Consider the following 24,124-nt stretch of genomic DNA (forward strand, 5'->3'; position numbering starts at 1 on the left):
AACCCCTTGGGAAACAACAGGAATTACCTGAGTCACTTGCAAATAAAATATACATGAGGAATATCTACAATCACTAATTTCTCGAATATGCGTGCAATTTATTTATTTCCTTGCATTTTGGACTAAAGTTAGGGCAACCCCTTGGGATAAAACTGATATAACCTTATTTTCTTGCCAATAAAACATTCATGGGGAATTTCTGTAATCGCTAATATTGCGAATCTATGCCTACAATTTAGATATTTTCTTGCATTTAGGACTAAAGCTAGGATAGTTCCTTGCGAAAACAACAGAAATAACCTTACTTTCTTGCCCATAAAACATTATTGGAGAATATCTATGTGAGTGTGCAATTTAGTACGCTAGCAAGTCAAACTTTTAGAATGTTTATTAAAAAGTCAGAGATGTAAGAAAAGGATATTTCAGAGACACAAATACTACTATCAGACTCATAAATTCATTAATTGTTGACTGAGTATCAAAAATTAATTCAAAAAGTACTTTTACATAAAAAAAATAGAACTACACAGGTATTTCTTAGCATCAAAAGGATCTTACAACATTTCACAGAATCAAGAGACTACTGCTGCCATCTTCACATCTATTGTTATAGATAGCAGCACAATCCCTCAGACAAACGGCTATAGTGAGAGACATGCAAAAAAGTTATATTTATTTAAGCTCACTTAGCGCGCTAAGTGAGCTTAGCACGCTAAGCTCACTTGCATGTCTCTAAAAAAACGTAAGTCACAATATAGTAAACAAAATATGATGAATTTGCCATAAAAATAACTCAAAGCCTTCGTTATAATCCGTTATCTTAAACATTACTTACCTGTATCTATATTAAAGATGCTTCAGATACCAGAATAAAAGAAATTCAAAACAGATCTACTTATAATAAAAATAATTGCATCAAAATATATGCGAAGAAGTATCTTAAGTATTACATACCTGTATCTATTGTAAAGAGGCTTCAGATATTTTTGTTCATTAAATATTGAAAAATTAAAATAAAAAGAGCAAGTCACAAGATAGTAAAAAAACAAAAAAAAACAAAAAAAAATTTACAATAAAAAATAACTCCAAGGCATCATTCTAATCAATTATCTATAATATTACATACCTGTATCTATTCCAAAGATACTTCAGATACCAGAATCAGAGAAATTACAAAAGGCCCTACTTGTAAAAAAATAGGTACATTAAGAATATACGCGAAGAATTATCCTAAGTATTACTTACCTATATCTATTCTAAAGATGCTTCAGATATCAGAATAAAAGAAATTAAAAAACGGCTCTACTTGTAACAAAAATAAATAAATTAGAATATTTGCTAAAAATTCTCTTAAATATTACTTAACTGTATCTATTCTAAAGATGCTTTAGATATTTTTTATCCAATACAAAGTGACCTAAAAATAAAAAGAAAGTCACAATATAGAAAAAAATACGATGAATTTAACATAAAAATAACTCCAAGCCCTCATTATAATCCATTATCTAAATATTACTTACCTGTATCTACACTAAAAGTCTTTAAAATAATTATTTTCAGCAATTAAAAAAATATTCTCAAGACACCCCTCCAAAATAAAAAATAATATGTATCTCTTAATGAAGCTACCATTCTCTGAGATTTACATCTTAGTTGGTAGAAGAAATAAGTTCTGTTAATTTATATCAGTTTCTAATATCCCTAAAAATAATGCAAATATATCCAATTAATGCATAAAAAATATTTAATGGAATAATGAAATGTAGAATATTAACATATAAATATGTTACATACACTATTACACATTATTAATAACATTGAACAACTTTGAATAATTTTGGATATTTTGAATTTGTTGATTGTATTCTCTCCTGATTGGGTCCCTGTAGAGATATCTGTCTTCTCTATGTCTCTTTTTCGGTCTTCAATTTCTGACATGTCAAACCTCCTTATGCGAGACCTTCCTTTTGCTCCTGATCTTCCTTGAAAAGGAGAGGATGTTCTTTGTTTGTATTGTTTCTTGTGATATTGGTCACTCTCTTCCACTGGAGAAACTGATGAGTCTGTCTTTATTCTCTCCATTCCGTCAAAGATTCTACTTCTCATTTCTTCCAAATTGTCCTCTTCTATTTCATTTTCCACGATTTCTAAATTTCCTACATTAATCTCATGTGAATTAATGAAGTCATGATAGTGGCCATTACAAATCATACAGTCACAATAAAAAGATAATTGGAACTCAAAACATTGATCCAAGTTAAAATCTACTATGTTCTTGATTTATATAACTCTAGTTCTCAAATAGTTCAGCCACGTAGTATCGATAACTGACCATAGACTACCACTGGGAAAGCCATGTCTTGTCTATGAGCAAGGATAGAGTACGATTGGTACAGCCACAACTATATTTAATGTCATTTTGAGAAAAAGTTGGAGGGAGGCGGCTACTTGGAGATTGGGGAGAGGGGGCCCATGGCGGTTGAGGTCCTTGGTAGTAAGAGTCAGTGATGGTTGCGGTCCTTTATGGTTCAAATCCATAGCCATCTCACTAGCTGATTTGTAAGGATTTCTAATGATTGTCCTGAATTTTACGATTTGTACAGCCGCAAGCATATCTCATGTGAAAGTTGAATAATTTTCCAAAAGTACGAAAAAATTCAGTCCAAAAAAAAGTGCTCCTACAAACATTATTTTTCTAATAGTAAGTCACAACTAAAATATCTATATCATTCTCATTTTGAATTCGGAAAACATTGAATGTGAATTTTTTATGTTTTAAGTATGTTTCATGTTATTCTAAGACATATAAAAAAGTAAAAAGAAATTATCATGCTAAAAAATATAAAAAAAGTAAATTAACAAAAATTTCAATAAAAGTATAAAGAAAAAGTTCGATGGAGGAGGCCTCTTGGAGTTTGGGGAGAGGGGAACCTTGGAGCTTGAGGTCCTTAGTGGTTAGCGTCATTGGTGGTTGCGGTCCTTGATGGTTCAAACCCATAATCATCTCACTAGTTGATTTTTAAGGATTACTAAGGATTGTTCTGAATTTCTATGTTAAAATTTTTTCTTAGCATCTAATACTATTAGCTTCAATTTTTTAGAATACGTCAATACTAAAGTATATTTTATATTCCTAACATTCGTCCATTGGTAGTTGTCTATTATAGTGACCACAGCTAAGAAGTGAGAGCTAAGTCAAGTCACTTGATGTTTACTTGGCGCCTATGGCTCTATTAGTTCAACTTTTTAGCACACTCCAATGCTAAAGCATATTTTATATTAACGACACTGCTCAATTGGTCCTTATGTATTATACAGAACACTGCCCAGAAGTAAAGCTAGGTTAAGTCACAAGGTTATCTTAGCGCCTACGACTCTATTAGTTTCAATTTTTTAGCAATACTTAGTTTCAATTTTACTCCAATACTAAAGCAAATTATATATTGGCAAGACTTTTCAATTGGTATTTGTGTATTAGGCAAGTTAAGTCACAAAATCTTCTTGTCATCGCTAACCGTTTCCATAGATTGATACCAATAATTTTATTCCAACATTTATGTCAAGTTAAGTGAAAGCTACCCCCTCCCTAGACTTACCTTAACTGGTAAGCAGCTTTAACCCTTTTTATCACTAACAAACAATCCAATTAAAATTAAGAAAATAAAGGGCGGATCCAGGATTTTTTTCGGGGGGGGGGGGTTTACTAATTTTTGACTCACTTTTCGACTAATTTTACTGATTTTTACCTAGGTTTTACTAATTTTCGACTTATTTTCGACTCGGTCAACAATTTCGGGGGGGGGGGAGGGTTCAAACCGGGTAACCCCCCCCCCTGGATACAGCCTTGAAGAGTATTATCGAGCTCTGTCTCATCCCTATTATTCAAATCATCATTAAGTTAGCTTTATGGAAATGAGTTACCTTTCATACCTCTAATAATGTAATCGATACTGGACAAGAGTCCAGATACCTTTAAGCTACAGGTTATTAACTTGTTTGACAAGATTTGACTCATATCTAGTTCCAAATGTAATGTGTTAGGTCTCATTATACGATTTAGTTTCGGACTGCGTAATAGGTTACTACTAGGAGGCTACCCCCCCCCATACATACACGTCGTATTGTCCCAAAATACATGTAATAGAAATTTTGAGATGGTCATTCAAAATAGGCTAAACATAATATAACAAGGCTTTTGGGGTTGAAACAAACCCCAGAGCCATGGGGCAAAAGTTGTAAGCTATGCCCAGGGGATATTTAAGTTTTTTATACAAGGAATGGTTGTATAAACTTTAGAGGTAGCTCATTTGGCTAAAAATTAGAAGTTCTAGTTCCCTTTTAAGAGTCTAAAGTGATGGAGGGCAGCTCCCGCCCCCCAACTCCCCCTTTTCATCAAACAAATCTGATTAAATTTTGGGTAGCAATTTTGTTCAAGATAATCCCAAAAACTAAAACAATGAATCTAGGGGTGACGCAACCCCCAGTGCCCTGGGGATATGGTTCTAAATTATGGCCTGGGGTCTTGTAAGGTTGTTATGGAATTAGTGGTCGCATAAACTTCAGATGGGGCTCATTCGATTCAAAATTGAAAGATATGAACCTTTTTAAGTGTCAAAAGTGATTTGCGAGCAGTCAATCCCCCCCCCCCCGCTAATCATTCCCCCAAGACATTCAATCATTAAATGATATTAATTGATAATTCTTCGTTGTCCGGCATGCAGTATGCATTATTTGTGCTTTGAATTCAAAATTTGAAGATAGCAATTTTGTTTATTCTAGTTGTAGAGTCTAGAAATTTATGTCTTTAAGGAAGACATCCCCAAAACTCTCAGGGCAAGGGTTGTAAGTGATGTCCCGGGGGTATATAATGTCTTTATAAAAATGGTGGTTGTACATACGTCGGAGGGGACTCATTGGATTGGCAATCTGAATTTCAATTGCCATTTTTAAGAGCCAAAGTAATCAAAGCCAGTTACCACCCATCCCCCACCCCACAACACGCTGTCTTTTGCCGACGCATCTGATTGAAATTATGAGATAGCGATTTTGTTCAAAATAGTCCAAAAAACAAATAATATATCTCTAGGGGTGACACAACCCCTCAGCGACTGGGGATAAGGTATTAAGTTATACCATGAGGGCATATAAGGTTTTAATGGAATGGGCGGTCGTATAAACTTCAGGTATTTGATTTGAAATTTCAAGTCTTAATACCCTTTTTAAGAGTCAAAGAGGTTTGATAGGGACCAGTCCCCCTACCACGCTAATCATTTCCCTTAACACCTCCAATCGAAATTTGGAGATAACAATTTTATTTATCGTATTTGAAGGTTTCGGAATTTATGTCTGTGAGGAAGACCCCCCGCCCCCCTATAGCTCTATGGTAAAGGGTTGTAAATTATGCCCAGGGGGTCATATAACACACTTAGAGAAAGGGTGGTCATATATGTTTTGGAGGGGACTCATTGGTTTGGTAATCAGAAGTTCTAGTGCCCTTTTTAAAAGTCGCAGTGGTCCGAGCGCAACTACCCCCCCCCCACACAAAAAAAAACACGCACAAACACGTCGTTTATTTCCCGAGATGCATTAAACAGATATTTGAGACAGTCCTTTTGTTCAAAATAGTCCAAATATCATATAGCAAGGCTTTTGAAGTTGATACAAACCCCCAGCCCCTGAGGGCGAGGGTTATAGGTTATGCCCTTGGGACATTTAAGGTTCTTATGGAAGGGATGGTTATACACACTTTGGAGGTGGCTCATATCGTTCTCATTTGGTGGCCCTTTTAAAATACAATGGTGATTAGCTCCCCCCCCCCCTCACCCAACAACCCTTATTTTGACAAACTGTATCTGATTGAAATTGTACGATGGCAATTTTGTTTTAAATAGTTAAAAGAACATATAACAATTACTACAGGGTTGTCAAAACCCCCCAGAGCCCTGAGGCGAGGGCTTTAAGTTATGCCCTGGGGGCATATGAGGTTTATATGGAATGGATGGTCGTGTTAAATTCAGATGCGTCTCATTTTATTTTATATTACAAGTTATAGTTTCCCTTTTCAGAGTCAAAGTCAACCCCCCCCCCTCCAAAAAAAACACGCACAAACACGTCGTTTATTTCCCGAGATGTATTAAACAGATATTTGAGACAGTCCTTTTGTTCAAAATAGTCCAAATATCATATAGCAAGGCTTTTGAAGTTGATACAAACCCCCAGACCCTGAGGGCGAGGGTTATAGGTTATGCCCTTGGGACATTTAAGGTTCTTATGGAAGGGATGGTTATACACACTTTGGAGGTGGCTCATATAGTTCTCATTTGGTGGCCCTTTTAAAATACAATGGTGATTAGCTCCCACCCCCCCCTCACCCAACAACCCTTATTTTAACAAACTGTATCTGATTGAAATTGTACGATGGCAATTTTGTTTAAAATAGTCAAAAGAACATATAACAATTACTACAGGGTTGGCAAAACCCCCCAGAGCCCTGAGGCGAGGGCTTTAAGATATGCCCTGGGGGCATATGAGGTTTATATGGAATGGATGGTCGTGTTAAATTCAGATGCGTCTCATTTTATTTTATATTACAAGTTATAGTTTCCCTTTTCAGAGTCAAAGTGGTTTGAGAGACCCCCTCCTCCACGCCCATCATTTCCCATGATAAACATCCAAACAAAGTTTTGACAAATGGCTCAGTAATTAAGCATAGCAACAGTTGTAGTACCTTTAGCAGTAGTATGCAAATAGCACATTTTTTTAACATCCCCTTCAACACGAGATAAAATTTTTAACTTAATACAAATTTTTAACTTAATCTTGACAGCCTGTATAGACACCAGGATGCTGCTCTTTCCTTTTAGTTGAAAAAACTTTTTTTTAATGAAGCTTAGAGACAAACATTTTTTTAAAGGCAATGGAATAAATATGTCAGTTAAAGTAAAAAGGTATTGACTAGAAGGCAAACTCCCTCACATACGTAATAATATCTGTTCGTTTTAAGTTTTAATGTTACTCCTTACTTTCAGTTGAAAAAACTTGTTTTTTTTATTTAATTTCTGATCTTTTTTAAATAATGCTGGGTAATCGTGCCCCTTTCATAGAAATGTCCCTTCCCCCAAGGAAACATCATCCATGGAAAGATCCTCCCAAGTAACCCTTCCTCCGACCCTCCACCAGAAAAAATCCCTCCTGAAAACGTATGTATGCTTCTCAATAATAAATACTATATGTAAACAATGGGAAAAGTTCATAACTTGCAGCCCTTCCCCCGGGAACTGTGCGGGATTAAGTCATCCTCAGACATATTTATTAAATTTTCAACTATGCTGAACAAAATGGCTATCTAGATTATATTGATTGGGTGACTTCGGGGAAAAATTATCGTGGGAGGGGGCTAAGTTGCCCTCCATTTTTTTGTCACTTAGATAGGGTACTAGAACTTTTAATTTCCGTTCAGATGAGCCCTCTCACGATGTTCTAGGACTACTGGATCGATACGATCACCCCTGGGAAAAAAACAAACAAATTAACACTCATCCGTGATCTTTCTTCTGGCAAAAAATACAAAAGTCCACATTTTTGCAGATAGGAGCTTGAAACATCTACGGTACGGATTTCTGTTGCGCTTAATCTTATGGTTTGATTTACATTAAGATTCTATCACTGTTGTCTCCCCATTTTTTCCGAAAATAAGGCACATTTTTTCAGGCACGTAAATTTTGATAGGTAAAACTAAACTTGATGAAACTTATATGTTTGAAATCAGCATAAAGATCCGATTCTTTTGATGTATCTACTGGTATCAAAATTCCTTTTTTTAGAGTTTCAGTTACTATTGAACCGGGTCGCTCCGTACTTATAGTTCGTTACCACGAACTGTTTGATCGCTGATCAAAGTTTATGTTATTTATGCATTTCATTTATGTTATTTTACTGTGTTCGTGGCTGTATATTTGGCTTTAAAATACACTTATTTGTCTATCTATCTAATTTGCAGAGTAATTGTACCAAACACATTTTGCATGCAGACCCGCTATGCTTACCTCACCCCCCCCCTTCTCCCAGAATGTGCAAATCTATAGCGCAAATTTATTTCTAAAGTAACGAAGAAACTAACGGAAAACCGGTGTGTTCTCAAATTTTACACAGCGTAAACTTGAGTGAGTTGTGCATAATACACTAGTAACAAAATTCCGTCCCCCTACGAAAATTGAAAAAATGAAACTCAAATAAAATTCTCAAATTTGGAAAGCCTTATTTTACCACGGGGGGTGTTTTTCAGGGGGGTATTTTCCGCGGGGAAGGGGGTATTTTCCGGGAGGGGTATTTCCCGGGGGGGGGGGTATTCGCCCGGGGGTATTCACCAAGAACCAATTTGCCCATTATGCTTAAAACTAAATGTTGCTTTAAAATCAAATCAAAACGCACTGTTTGTATGCTGGTTGCCAATAAGGCATCTAAGCAGTATACCAAGAACGACTGAGGGTATTAAGCCCGAAGTATCAAGGTTACTTCTATAACTACTTCTGCTATTAAAATTTTACTAAGTCAAAAAAGTGTACGTGTATGCAGGCTGTGAAAGAGCATAGATATAATTTTTGGGGAAAGGTATTAGGTTTTATCCATTATGTCAACTAGAGGATGTATATGACTAAATTAAATACTACTATTTGCGTTCTCAAAATGTTCTGCCCACTTTTCTTTAACGCTTTATTTATCACTAATTGTAGCCCCGTTCCTAGCTTTAACTGGGACAAGTCCGGATTGACAACTCCCTCTCAATTTATTAACATGCAAATTCTTTACTATTTTGCCTTCTAGCAGCGTCTTCCAGATCCTCGGCAATGTTATCCATGTTCTGCACTTCGAACTTCCTTAGTTCATATTTTAATGTTTTCTCCACTTTCTTTACATTCCATTTGTTTTCATATGATATATCACTCGGATAATTCTTGTACAGGCCCCTTCTCCTGTCTATAAAACACAAAGCTGTAGTCATGGGTGCCCATAAGCAGAATTCCAGGGGGGGGGCAAACCTCGTCTAATTGGCAGTTTTAATGATATATAATAGAAATCTCAGCACAAAAGTATAAAAATAAAGCACCATCATTCAGCCAGGGGGGGCGGCCCCCCGTGCCCCCCACCCCTTCATGGCGCCCAACGCTGTAGCTTTTCTTTTATTTTATAACAGACAACTTAACTGAATAATTTACCGTTTTTAATGAAAGAATCCTCAGAAACTGTGATGGGATCAGCCATTTTCGAAATTCGTGGCAAGTCCATGAAAGATCTTGGAATGGAGTTAATGCAAATTATGATAACTATAATACTATCACCGAAACTTGGACACAACACAGATTTTAGTCAGGAGAGTCCTAAAATACAAAAGATATAAGAATTGATAACAAGTAATGACTCTTAAACACTGCAGAGCAGATTTTTTCATAATACATTTGAAAGAAAAGACTCAATTCGTCAGCAGTCAAAGGTATTACAAATCTGATTATTTTTTGTAAGATTTAGAAGAAGATTGTGACACACTTGCCATGGTGGCAATTAAAATTGAAAGAAATATAAATACCCTAATTTAATTTTCTTTTTTCTTAAATTGCGTGCCTTTGTATTGTTTTTTATATGCGCAATAACCACTACTACTACTAACAACTCACCGCAGCACCAAGCCGCCTGAGGCCAACACAGCTACGCACGATCCTCCTCCACCCCAATCTATTCAAAGCCTGCCTTTTTACACCTGCCCACGAAGTTCCCATTTCCTTTAAATCTTTCTTTATGACGTCCTCCCACCCCAGACGGGGCGACCTGCTTTCCGTTTAGCCCAAGATGGTTGGCCGAAAAGAACAATCTTCGGTAATCTGTCATCCTTCATCCGCACAACGTGCCCTAACCACCTCAGCCTTTCTTTCATTATAGCCCTAGAGACCGGTATTGAACCACATTTTTCGTCTAGCCTATTGTTTGAAATACGGTCAGTCAGCCGGGCACCCAGAACAATCCTTAAGCAATTCCTCTGGAAAACATCTAGCAAATCTTCATCCGCTTTTCGGAGCGTCCATGCTTCAGAGCCATATTTGACCACTGTCATCACTGTAGCTTCTAATATTCTAATCTTGGTTAGCAGACTTATCTTCCTATTCTTCCAGACTTTATATAACTGTGAAACAACACCCTGAGCCTTGGCTATTCTATTTTTAACATCTTCACTGCTCCCACCATCTTTACTAATAATACTACCAAGGTAAGTGAAGCTGCCCACCTGATCAATCTTTTCATTACCCAACGTCACCTTTTCATCTTCACTTATTCCTAGCCTTAGTGACTTAGTCTTCCTAACATTAATTTTCCAAACAATTCTAGCACCCTGAACTCGCAAAACCTCTAAAACTTCATTCATTTTGCTCACACTTTCATCTAGGATGCTTAAATCATCAGCATAATCCAAGTCCAGAAGACTTTTTCCTTCCCATTTGATTCCGTGGTCTCCCATTGCCTTTCCTGTGCTCCTTAAAACAAAGTCCATCAAAATACTCCATATAAAGGGGGATAGAATACAGCCCTGCTTAACTCCTGGTTTAATACAAAACCAGCTGCTAACCTCATTTCCTACCTTAACCGCAGCAGTGTTATTCTCGTACATAGCACTAATCACTTTAACGTATTTGTCTGGTATACCATACAAGGATAAAACCTTTACTAAAGCTCTTCTATCAACAGAATCGAACGGTTGCTCGTAATCTATAAAACTGAGCACCAAAGGTGTTTGATAACTCAGGCACTTCTCAATTATTAACCTAAGAGACCTAAAAATTTGGTCGACACATCCTCTACCTTTTCTAAAACCGCACTGCTCTTCTCTTAAAACTTTGTCAACGGCAGCTCTCAGTCTAAAAAGTATCATATTACTAAGTAATTTACTGCCTACAGAGACCAGACTAATGCCTCGATAATTACCACACTCGCTTTTATCACCTTTCTTATAAATTGGCTTAATTATATAAATAATGCGCAATAACAGTCACCGTCTATATTATCCTGTCGTTAAGAATCAGTGATAAATTTGTTTGAAACCAAGCCTGTTACCATGATAAGATGATTATTATGATATTTCAGAAGCAAAGGAACTTATTGTATTTATCATAGGCAGCAAGAAAGCAAAATTTATCAAAAGGAATGCAAGATGAAAAAAAAATAGAGAAAAATGGGTTTCATGAGTAAAAAATAAGAAGTTTAGAGACATTTTTGGCAAAAAAAGGGACTTTTAGGGACCTTCTTGACACCAAAAATGAGACCAATGGGGATCTGGTAAAGCTTTTGTTTACCATATAAATAACTGAACCAGAACCCATAGGCCTGCTCAATGTTCACACTGATCTCTCCAAAATTTGAAAACATGACAACTAGCAACAACCACCATCTTCTGGCATCATAATCTTCTGGAAAGACAAGATGATCTGCCTGCCCAGAACAAAATTTGCACTTTACTGAAAAAATACAAATGAAAGTCCATTGTCAGTTCAATATACATATACTGATATTTAGCAATCAAAATGTCAATATTATTTGATTTATTAAAGTTATAAAAGTAAAAACATTTATATTTTTTCCAGTAAAGTGCAAATTTTGTTCTGGCCTTGGGAAGGCACAGGGGTTTTACGCCCAACTTATGTTAATTTCTGCTCGTTTTGAGTTTGACTCGATTATTTATTTTAATTTCTGTTCGTTTTGGGTTTCATTTATTTATCGATACTGATTTGTGGTAGTTTCACGCTTGGTAGATTATTTGATTTTATTTTTGCTCATTTTTTGTTTAATGAAGTTCTTTACTTTTCTTTGAGAAACTTATTTCGTGGAAAAAGTTTTTTTTAATATATTTATTTTAAAAAAAAGAAGGAAATAGTAGATAAAAAGCAAACAAAAGCAGAAGCACCTGGCACATCAGTTTTTCAACCGTTTTTCCACATTTTATGAATTAAAAATATCAAAAATTAATATAGATGAAAAATATCTTATCACTCTATAAAAAATATCTAAAATGTTATAATTTTGAGTTTGAGAAAAAAGGTCACGAGTCTTGGTGACTCTATTCACTAAAAACGCAACACATAAATTTATCCAAAAAAGGCAGACAACATATATATTAGAATAATTACCGATATTGTTTGCAGAGTACACAGCAATTAGTTTGAAGGCAGGCAGTGAGGAGGACCTCCGATGATCCCTCGAAACTGTTGCTTTGAATGTAAATTTTTGGTTTCATGCTTTTCTGTGTCTAACCTACAGAAGTTGAAATCCAGAATCTTGGAGTCCTGAATTTTCAAAAATACAGCTTTGAGGAGTATTTTCATTAAAAAACTATTGCTTTGAATATAATTTCTTGGTTTCGTGCTAATCGACTAATACCAAACCTACGGAAGTTGGAATCCAGAATCCTAGAGAGCCCCTTCCTAGATTAAAAAAAAAGTTTTAAGGGGTATTTTCATTGAAAAAAAAGGGATAAATCCCACCCCCTAAAAACATTTGTACTCTCACGGAGTACAAAGGACAAGAAAGTAAGAAAGGAAGAAAAAAGAGAAGGAAAAAAGAAAGGAAAGAAACACTGACTTGTGGAGATAGGGATGGGAACCAAAATATAAATAAATCAATAATACATTCAGTAATCGCTACTTTAGGCGAAAAGGACTATCTCTGTCAATCTCTTTTTAAGTGTATAGTGATGATCATTCACTTGCTAAATAAAATAGCTTATATTTGTTGGCATTCTGGGGAAGTTGATATCTTAATCTGCGTCTTGATCTCTTATTTTTAACAAACAGAAAAAGAAATTTATTCCTAGATCTTGATAAATGGTTATGCTTAGTTTCAACCAGAAGTGTCATTCTATGAAAAAAAAATAATCTATAGCTTTGATTTTTAAAACCATATGCCCAAATTAAGGTGAAAAATTTGTTGCAAATTGAGGATATAAGGAAATAAAAAAGATGTTTCAGTTTTAGATAAATTTTCCATCTTCCTAGAGTGTTAAAAATGGTCTGGGATTGTTAGTGATTTATTTTAAACAATCTGGAGCCCTCGTAAATATGAAGAGAATATCAGCATCCCAAACGCTCGGAAAATATTGAAAATAGCATTTAACTAATGAGAAATATAAAGTGCTCATGATTTGTTTTGGAAACAGAAACTAATCTATGCAAACAACCAAGATTCCTGAACAGCCACGTGTTTACTAATATATGCTTAAACGACAAAGATGAATCTATATAAATACCTAAATATCTAAATATTTTCACTCTTTTTACGGAGGGAACTTCAATAATTATAGTTCAAAATGACACACACCTAACTCACCTCGAACTTTTCCCAAAAACAATAAATTCTTAATCATCTATCGATTGACGTATGCAATAATTAATATTGAATCGGCTTTAGTTAATCTTCAATCTTGACCAAAGCTAATGTAATACACTGTTTTTGATCAAATTGATTCAGTCATATTAACTTTCTATCAATAACCGACAACGATCGATGGTTCATTTACACATTGTGGAAATCCATGCGGAAATCCGTCCGTATCTGTTCGAATTAAATAAAAAAAACTAGTTTTTTAAACTGAAAGTAAGGAGCGACATTAAAACTTAAAACGAACAGAAATTATTCCGTATATGGGGCACTAGAACTTTTAATTTCCATTTGAATGGGCCCTACTGAGATATTTTAGGACCATTGGGTGAATACGATCACCCCTGGCAAAAAAAAAAAAAAAAAAAAAAAAAAAAACACAAAAAACACGCAACAGCGTTATTTCTTCTGGCAAAAAATGAAAAATAACAAATTTTTTTTGATAGTTGCTTTAAACCTCTACAGTAGGGTTATCTGATAAGTTAAATCTTATGGTGTGATTTTCATTAATGTTCTATAGCTTTTAGGGGGTCTTTCCCCCTTTTTTTGAAAATAAGCAAAATTTTCTCAGGGGCGTAACTTTTGATGGGTAGCACTAAACTTAATGAAAGTTATATATTTGAAATCAGCATTGAAATCTGATTCTTTTGATATATCTATTGGTATCAAAAACCCGTTTTCTAGAGTTTCGGTTACCATTGAGCCGGGTCGCTCCTTACTTACAGTTCGTTACCACGAACTGTTTGACTATGGCTAAAATAACGCTGCGTTTTAAGGCAAAGATTTCAAATTATTGCAACAGCATGACTTCTGATCTTACCCTCTTCTGAAAGCTGTTGAACAATAGAGAGCCAAATAACACCGTTTTTCTTTGTTTTCTTATAGCCTGGGTAGGCAGGATCATAGAATCTGGGTGTAGCCTTGAATCAAAGTTATAAGATGGTGTAGTTTTTGATAATCCATACTCATGATTTTATTCATTTAAAAATTTTGCCAAGATTCCGTCCTGATTTGACCAAAACGATGCGGAAAGCTAGACATTTTTTCTAGCACAAAAACGGACGGAATTTCCGCACGGATTGCTAAATCCGCATGAATTTCCGCAATGTGTAAAAGAACCATGAATAAAGCGTCAAAGAGTTTCCTAGACGGTCAATTGAGTCAATCGATTGACGGAAGCTTTTGATGAAAATGATTGACCGTCTAGGGCCTCCTTTAGGTATTAGATGATTAACACTAAACCAAGAATCTACATTCAAAGCAACAGTTTCAAGGGACAATCAAAAGTCCTCCTCATTGTCCATCTTCAAACTAATTACAGTGTAATCTGCAAACAATATCGGTAATTCTTCTTCCGAAGTCATGCAATTTGGAAGATCATATATATTTTTGAAAAACAAGCATCGGCCCAAATACAGACACCAAGGATACCCCTAAATTTTCTAGTGGAAAAATATGAAATGATTCCTCGCCAACTTGAACTTTAAAACTTCGTTCAGATAAATGCGATCTCATAAAAGTAATATTGTATTAATGACTCTTATAACAGCCTTACCCCGGTGATACGACAAGAGCCGTATTACAACAAGAGCCACTCCGGTGATACAACAAGAGCTCTATCACAAAAAGAGCCATAAAATTTTCCAGAAACAGTATTCCTCGGTGAAATCATTCAATTGATACATGAGCCCTATAGATCTGGCGTTATTACAACTTCCGGGGCGATAAGAAATTCCTGGAATCGAGTTTTTTTTTTTTTTTTTTTTACAATACTATTACTTTAACGGGGCCAAAAGCGTTATATCAAGCCAATAATTTGATAAACAAGAGGTAATTGCTATATTTTTTGTTGCGTGTATAGTGGATGGGGTCAGTTTTTTTATACACTTCCGGTTTATCAAATGACACTTACATTCCCCTTTAGTTAGCGAATTGTATGTATAATTTTAAAATCGCAGCAACATACTGGCCTTTATTGAGCTATTGAATTCAGTCCGTAGAAAATTTTGAACATGGGGACGGTTATAATTAGCATATACTAAATTCTATGTGTTTGGACATCATATATAATCATTAGTTCAAAAAAACATCTCTCCCTGCTAGTTATTCTTAAAGTTCTATATTCTGTGTATGGGTTATTGTTGAAATCAATGCTTTACATGAATATTAGTAGAATATGTATGAGTATGACAGGGTCCATACCCCTGTTTAAATATTTCTTCTAGTTCTGAACTAGAAAAGGACATAGTATCGTAACGAACATGACAGGGCTCCATACCCCTTGGAGGGGGGATTTTTTTCAATCTTTTTTGACAGTTTTTATTTCAACTTTTTTTCCATGTCTTAAAATCACATCAAATATACTTGTATAAAAAAAACACGTGATATTTTAAAAACGTGGGTCATATAGTCAGTTGTGATTTTTTCTATTATAAAAAATAATGTTCGTAGTGACATTTTTTTTTACTTTTTTTTACAAAATCTATTTAATTTTTGGGGGGAGACATAAGATTCTTTTTTTACTTACATTGTTGTTCAGACAAACAGGAACGCAGTCACACATATCGCTCACAAATGCCATGTATAGTTTTCGAGCTTAGCCCTTGAGGCGAATCTTAATCCCTTTTGATTCTGTTTTTTAACAGAATTTTTTAACGAGGGCCAACTCGCTTATGATTCCGGTAACACATCACCCGTTGATAGATCCTATCGTTCTCATTCCGATATTAGCATTGAAATGAAAGTAAAGGGGAAAACAAAGGCATACTGCTGAACTAGTGTAATAATGCATATCATGTATATGAGCCAAGACTGCAGTTTATGTAAAACTAATGTGGTAAAAGACAAGGAAATCAAAAGCAAAATAAAAATTGCAAAAGGCTGTATTTGGTTTGGATGCATCTGATATCCATAGCAATGTTAGGTCATTTTGAGGAACTTAGCTTTTAGTTTTGAGAAACAAGGATTTATATCTGTAATATGCATCTGATATTCTTAGCGATGTTAGATAATTTAGGAGAACTTAGCTTATAGTTGTGAGAATCAAGAACGTATGTGGTCAAAATGCATATGATATCCTTCGCAATGTTAGATGATTTCGAGGGAATTAGCAATTAGTTTTGAGAAACAAGGATATATATGGTTAAAATGCATCTGATATCCTTAGCAATGTTAGATCATTTCGAGGAGCTTAGCTTTTAGTGTTGAGAAACAAGGATGTATATCTTAAAAATGCATCTGGTATTCTTAGTGATGTTAGATAACTTAAAGGAACTTAGCTTATAGTTTGGAGAAACAAGAATGTATATGGTCAAAATTCATCTGATATCCTTAGCAATGTTAGATCATTCTGAGGAACTTAGCTGTTAGTTTTAAGAAACAAGGATATATATGGTTAAAATGCAGCTGATATCCTTAGCAACTTTAGAGCATTTTAAGGAACTTAGCTTTTAGTTTAACTAAAAGCTAGCTCCTCAAAATGATTTAACATTGGTAAGGATATCCGCTGCATTTTAACCATATAAATTCTTGTTTCTCAAAGCTAAAAGCTAAGTGCCACAAAACGTCTAACATTGCTAAGGATATCAGATGCACTTTTACTATATGTATCCTTGTTTCTAAAAAACTAACAGCTAAGTTCTTCAAAATGATCTAACATTGCTAAGGATATCAGATACAGTTTGACCATATGCATCCTTGTTTCTCGAAACTATAGGTTAAGTCCCTCAAAATGATCTAACATTGCTAAGGATATCAGATGCATTTTAACCATATATATCCTTGTTTCTCAAAACTAACAGCTAATTCCCTCGAAATCATATAACATTGCGAAGGATATCATATGCATTTTGACCACATACATTCTTGATTCTCAAAACTATAAGCTAAGTTCCCCTAAATTATCTAACATCGCTGAGAATATCAGATGCATATTAAAGATATACACCCTTGTTTCTCAAAACTAAAAGCTAAGTTCCTCGAAATGACCTAACCTTGCTATGAATATCGTATGCATCCAAACCAAACACATCCTTGTTTCTCAGAACTAAAAGCTAAGATCCTCAAAATGATCAAACATTGCTAAGGATATCAGATACATTTTGACGATATACATCCTTGTTACTTAAAACTGAAAGCTAAGTTCCTCAAAATGATCTAACATTTCTAAGGATATTAGATACATTTTCATCATATAAATTCTTGTTTCTCAAAACTGAAAGCTAAGTTCCTCAGTGTACCCTAAAATGAAAGGAGACTTAACAAAGTAATGCATAAAATATTTTTATTGAAATAATGGTATGTAGAATATCATCATAAAAAAATTATTACTTTGAATTTATTCCATAAAATACTTCATAGTTCTCTTGAAATTTTTTTTAGTCATACATGAGGTTTAACATGGATTCAGTTACAACTTCATAACACATTTCATCATTGGTATTATTGGGCTCATTGACTGTTTCTGTTGGTAAACCATCGATGATAGTAGTTATGTTTGTATTTGCTTTGTTTTTCATTTATTCATCTCTATAGACCCTTTGTTATGCTTACTGCCAATGCCATTTTTATTTTCCTTTCGATTTCACTGTCTATTACCACATTATTTCTACAAAGTTTGCAGTTTTGCCACATAGACATTATATGCATTATTAAATTTCAACAATGTTGAATTTTTTTATACTCCAAAGGAGTTTAATATCTTTTTGTCATGATAATACACGCATATATTTCCAATTTGACCTCCAGTAATACTTGGCATAGTTCATTTGTTTATCCCTGTCAGCATTCAACGCAATGATAACATTATCATGTTCACGGACTTTCTTCGAATATTTCATCTTCACTGTTTTTTAATATGATGTAAATTTATCCTTCCAATGCACAAATAATATTGGTCGAAATACATAATAAACAATCTACTGTCGATGTCCAAACACAGAGTACTATGGAGGGGGGCGCATAAAAAATTCCAAGTTCAAAAATTCTGTCCAAAAAAATTAAGATTCACCTAAAGAGCTAAGCTCGCAAACTACATATAAAATTTGAGAGCGATATGTTTGAGTGCGTTCCTATGTGTCGAAACAAAAATATAAAGTTAAAAAAATCTAAGTCCCAAAAAAAGTTGAATAAATATTAAGTAAAAAAAACTAAGTAAAAAGGAAATAAAACGGCACTAGGAAAATTATTTTTCTAATAGAAAACATCACGACTGACATATTTATATTATCCTCATTTTGTACTTTTAAAATATCACAGGTGGGAGCTATAAGTATATATGATGTGATTTTTAGACATGTAGAAAAGTTTAAAAAAAAGTAAAAAAAGTTACCCCCCTCCCCCTCCGAGGGGAATAGAGCTCTGTCATTTTCATTAAGAAACTATATCCTTTTCTTGATAACAACTAGAACAAAAATTTTATTTGGGGGTGTGGACCCTCTCATACTCATAATACGTATTCTACTAATATTCATGTTAAGACTTGTGTTCAATAATAACCCATGGACCAAATACAAAAGCTCAAAAGTATCTAGTAGGGAGAGGTTTTTTAAACTAATGATTTAAATAAAATTCAGTAAATGTTCTTTTTAATAGTCCCAATGAAAGGTCCAGGTCCAAACTATTCCACGGAATGAATTCAATAGCTCAATAAAGGCTAGTAGGTTACGGTGATTTTAAAACTATACATACATTGCAGTAACTAAAGGGGACTGTATAATTCATTTGATAAACCGAACTGCATAAGAAACAGTCCCCATCCAATATGCATGAAATGAAAAATATATCACTCACCTTCTGTTTATCAAAACATTTGCTTGGGATAACACTGTAGGCCCCTTTAAAAATATAGCATTGTTTTAGAAAAAATTCAATTCCGAGAATCCCTTATCGTCCCGGATGTTAAGATAACGCCAGATGTATAGGGCTGTTGTTATATGAATCGAATGATTTCACTGAAAAAATACTGCTTTTGAAAAATTTTATGGACCTCTTTGTAATAGAGTTTTTGTTGTATCAACGGGGTAGGGCTCTCATTGTAGTATGGCTCTTGTTGTATCATCAAGGTAGAGCTGTCATGGGAGTCATACAATACTACTCATAAATCAGGAGCTATTCCACCAATTCTTATATTTTCCAAATTATCCAGAAGAATTACGAGGTCTATTGTATCAAAAGCTTTTTAATGTAAAAGAAATATAGTTACCACCAGATCAATGACTTTAACCAGACACATAGCCGCTACTCTCTTCTTCTTCGCCATTAATCACGAAAAAGTTTAACGGTGATTCTCTCAGGGCAAGACACAGGTGTTATTGATTACGCCCATGTGGGTGATATAACATACAGGAATTTTTTTCTTGGAGATTTCTTTGGTTGGTACGTAATTGTTTACCTATATAAATTTATTGAGGATAACGTAATTTTGCGTGACTGGTTTACTAGAGCTTAAGGGCCGCTAGTCAAGTGGGGAACCCATGGATTTAACTAATGATGACGTATAGCAAACATTTGGGTATTACATAATACGTTAGATGTTTTTTTCTTTGAGATATTTTTCTTCAAGGCGTTATTTTTTTCGACATTCCTTTTTCTTCAAGATTTTTTCTTGTTTGTTTCGAGATTTCTTTTTCTTCAAGAAATTTTCTTCTAGATATTTATTTTTCAAGATCTTAGTATTATTCATTATGTACACGTTGGTGTTATTCAGGACTGAAATTCAGAACTGAAGTGGAAGTTTTTTCTCTTCTACGAAAAAATTTAAAACAGAACATGAACTTTTTTCACTGTTTTGGGGGACATAAGAACAGAAGTGTAACTGTTTTCTTCTTTAGAAAAATCCAGATTGGAATTTGAAATTCAATCCCTTCTTTAGAAAAATTCAGAACATAAGTTGAATTTATTTCAGGCTCTAGTAAACCCCCTTTTTTACTCCTTAATCCAGCTCTAATGAAATATTTACTATAGCTGTGTGTCTGAAAATTTGTTGATAAAAACCCTGTTAACCTATCTCAGTCTCTAGTAAACCCCTTATGAGCCTGCTAGTAGTACCTATGTCTGTAAATTCCTTTTCTTGTATCTCGGACTTTTGAATAAACAATCTAAACGTTGAAGTTACTAATGTACCCTAAACATATTGGAAACATAAGAAAGAAATGCAAAAAAATAATTTTATTGAAGTAATGACATGCAGAATACCATCATGAAAAAAGATGAATTCTTTGAATCCATTCCATAAAAAACTTCATTAGGTTTTCTCTTGGCATGGCAACTATTCAGTTTTGGGGTCATACATGAGTTTTTACATGGTGTTGGCTACAATCACGCATTTCATGATTGGTATTATAGGGTTCATTGACTGTATCTGCTGGTAAACTGTTGATGATACTAGTAACGTTAGCAGGCGTTTTGTTTTTCATCAATTCATCTTTATACCCTGTTATTATATTGTGTACCTATACCCTTTTTACTTTACTTGTGATTTCACTGTCTATTACCACATTATTTTTACATAGTTTACAGTTTTGGCACATAGACAAGCTATTCACTATGACATTGGTGCGGCAGTAGGCCTTTCTTTTTCCCTTTACTTTCATTTGAATCCTGATAACAGAAAGATGTTTATAGGATCTATCAACAGGTAAAGTGTTACCAGAACAGCAAGAAGTTGACCTTCTTCGTCAACTAATAGTTTTATGTTTGCATTCTCTTTGAGTGTCATCTTCTCTGTAAATGTTATTCTTGCACATTCACCATCAGTACTGGTGAATTTTATCAGTAGTCCAAAGGAATCTAATCTTTCACTGTCATGACAACACATGTATATTTTTCCAATTGTGTTACAACTAGTACTTGCTTCATAGTTCAAATATTTTTCTTTGTCAGCATTCAATGCAAAGACAACTTTATCAAGTAGATGTATTTTCTTGAAATGTTTCATCTTTACTTTTTAAAATAAAACAATAGAATTTGTACTTTACTGAAAAAATTCTTTTAAATGTTTTCAATTTTATAACTAAGAAACCAAAAATTAGTTAAGATTTTAAGGAATAAATGTCAGCATATGTACACATCTTCAGTCACAATGCACATATCTTCAGTAAATTCATTTGAATTTTTTTCAGGAAAGAACAAATTATATTCTGGCTTTTAGAAAGCATAGGGTTTAGAACCCTACTCAGATTAATCTCTGCTCAGTTTGAGTTTGACTTGCTTTTAGTTTCGGTTTGTTTTGGGTTTTATTTATTTATTGAAACTGATTTGTGGCAGTTGTATGCTTAGTAGATTATATGATTCTATTTTTGTTCATTTTTGGTTTAATGGAGTTCTTTACTCTTTTTTTAAAACTTATTTTGTTCAAAAAGTTTTTTCATTAATCTTTCATTAAAAATCGAGGTTTCACTGTTTGTGTAGGCTTAGGTTCCTCACCCAAAACTACAACAACCAAACGTCTTCCACAGGGTGCAGTCCTGAGTTGCCTCCTTTTCTTCTTATTTCTCTGGGACCTGAGCCTCCCACACACCAATTTACAATATGCTGATGATCTAGAATTGCGAGCAACTGGGAACACCTTTGAGTTTGCACATTCAAAGCTGCAAAAGTCACTTTTCAAATTTGAAAATTAAAAAAAATCATATCTACCCATTGCACCAACAAAATCGAAAATAATCTAATTCCACCATAAACAAAAAACGTAACGGCAAAATTAACACTAAATAATAATTAAATAAATTACCTAGGATAATTAAATAAATTACCGAGGTCTTAATACTTGACCAAAAACTTAATTTCGACCTTCAAATCACAGATATAATAAAGAAAATACTATATAAAATCAGAATAATAAAAAGACTTCTATCCACACCATGAGGTTGTAATGAGAAAACTTTACTTAAATTTTATAAATGACATATAAGAACCTATATTAATAATGGGATCATTTTTTATGGTGCTTGTGCAAAGAGCCTGATGCAAAAATTGAAACAACACAAAATGATGTGATCCATCTCATATTGTCTAAGGAAGCCAAGAAATACTAAGTTTCTGCTTACTGAGAGTGGATTATCAACAGTAAATGAAAGACAGATTTCTTTTAATAGATTATCTGAGAAAATTGAAGCAATAGCTCACATACCCAGCATAACTGATTAAGAAATCCATCCATGTATAGAGGCATTGCAAATGAATTTGCCAATAACCCAAAAAAATCTCCCAGTGCAGCAGTCTATTGCACCTCCATCCCCCCCCCCCCCATAGATTTGGTCAATCCCCATAATAAACACTAATTTCTAAAGGTGGACAAAAAAATTACCTCCATTGCTTTCATCCAGAAAAAATTGCTGAATTTAATTCATTACCATAAATATAAAAACCATTCCCCAATTTTTGCTGATGGGTTGAAAATGAATGAGAAAGTGCCAAGTGGAGCTTTTCTCCCACACCTTAATATTGCAATGAGTGAGAGAATATATGAGAATGTGTTTATAATGTCTGCAGAGTTAAATATCATAATCTTGACATTAGAGTACCTTATGAAAAATCAACCCTTAATTCCTAATTTACAAAATTTTATATTTTATTCTGACTCTTAGTCAAAGTTAGAGCTGCAGTATTTACCTTCTCAATATCAGCAGGATATACACATTATACTGTCATAACATTATTGATATTCTTGCTTCAAGAGGCATAAGAACATAACTTCAGCATGTTCCAAGCCACTCAGGTGATTGCAAAAAAATGCTCTAAATATTGACTAGCCTAGTGGGAGACAAATCCCAATTAGACACATATATTCCTAGAAACCATCAAAGGTAAGGACATATATTGCTGGAGACAATCAGAGATAATGTTAAATAAAAATAAACCAAATTTATCCCCCTTCCCTAATAAGAACCTTTCTAAAGTTTATTGTAGAATTTGGTCAGGCTCAAATGGGCTAAATTATCAGGCATTTTTGTATCAGTTTCAAAATTCAAATTGTTCAATTCCCTCTTCCCCTCTTTGCACACATTATAATATAAAAAATTTAACAATTGACCATTGCCTATTTGAATGTAATAAGCTGACGTCTGTACAGTATACCCTGCAATTTAAACTTTTAAAGTGCTTCAAATACCACATAATCTCACAATCATCTAAGAGTCAAACTGACAATACCTGCACACAGAGAAAAGAACTCAATGTATATCCTCTGATATTTCAACTCCTAGAATCAAAAGATTTACTGCAAAATATCTAAGCAGTTTCAAGATAAATAAGGACAACCATTGCAGCAGCTCATTTCAACTCTCAGAATCAGTCGAAAGGAATAGGGCTGGATAGTCTTGACTGAAAAGTCCACCTTTTCTGAAACAAGAAGAAGACAATCTTCAACACTACCAAAATGTGGCACGAAACTCAGCACAAACCTACACAGATGCCATAAACTTTGCAAATGTTAATTAAGGACCCTTCAGTTTCTATGTGTTCCCTTTGGAGCCCTCCATTTTTCCAAAGAAAGAGTAACAAAAATTTGTGAATCATTGGAGGTTGCCATTTAATGCAAAAATCAAATATATACAAGCTAACCACAAGCCGAGTCTCAGGAACCATCCTCAACATTGGCTATAAAGTTTTTTTTATTTTGCTTTAACTGACATATTGTCATTTCTGGCCAAAAAAACAATCTAACAGGTTACAACTTCAAGGATGTATTAGTATTTTCCCCAAGGCA

The 24,124-nt window shown here is 34.2% G+C and overlaps 1 long non-coding RNA gene across 1 annotated transcript; it reads right to left on the reverse strand.

Moving 5' to 3' along the window:
• Window positions 1-1,398: 1,398 nt before the first annotated feature.
• Window positions 1,399-23,752, reverse strand: LOC148947742 (uncharacterized). Its single transcript, XR_016142370.1, has 4 exons — window positions 23,569-23,752; window positions 9,216-9,377; window positions 1,946-2,156; window positions 1,399-1,417 (listed from the first exon to the last, which is right to left on the reverse strand). It is a non-coding gene; the product is annotated as an uncharacterized LOC148947742 (long non-coding RNA).
• Between the last annotated feature and the right edge of the window lie 372 nt (window positions 23,753-24,124).

This window comes from Artemia sp. Qi Xiang Cuo, chromosome 10, assembly GCF_049724085.1.
Source record: "Artemia sp. Qi Xiang Cuo chromosome 10, ASM4972408v1, whole genome shotgun sequence".
In the NCBI taxonomy this organism is placed as follows: domain Eukaryota; kingdom Metazoa; phylum Arthropoda; class Branchiopoda; order Anostraca; family Artemiidae; genus Artemia; species Artemia sp. Qi Xiang Cuo.